The following is a 473-nucleotide window of genomic DNA, read 5'->3' as shown; positions in this document are numbered from 1 at the left end:
CTTTCCCTCCCTAAGTCCTTATCAAACAGCTTTTCCTACACAGTCCCACTGAAGTAGGAACCTGCTGAAGCTGTCCTCATTGCACTTGCCCTTCATGGACTTGGTGGCTTGAACTGAATGATGTTTCTGTGAGCTCTGTCAAAGCCAGTTTGTTCCATCTCTGCATGTACTGCATGATACCAGCACCAGGCTGATACCCCAGTGTTTGAGAGTGTCCCCCTGGCAAAGGGCGGATGAAGTCTCTGTTGGAGGGAGACATATTTCAACACAGAAGTCCTAAACAAGGCAACTCGCCACCCTGAGGTCAGTCAATTTTTACTATTGCACACCCCTGGCCAACTTTTCTTCTCACACTACACTTAGCATCTAATTTTGTGAGGATGCTATCTCACCTGGGTCCTACCTGCTAGGTGAAGATCATGTCATCAACTTGCCAAATTGCTTGGAAAATAAGGTCTTCCCTTTGATACCAG

This window comes from Merops nubicus, unplaced genomic scaffold (assembly GCF_000691845.1).
Source record: "Merops nubicus isolate BGI_N331 unplaced genomic scaffold, ASM69184v1 scaffold37684, whole genome shotgun sequence".
In the NCBI taxonomy this organism is placed as follows: domain Eukaryota; kingdom Metazoa; phylum Chordata; class Aves; order Coraciiformes; family Meropidae; genus Merops; species Merops nubicus.
This window is presented reverse-complemented; position numbering follows the sequence as displayed.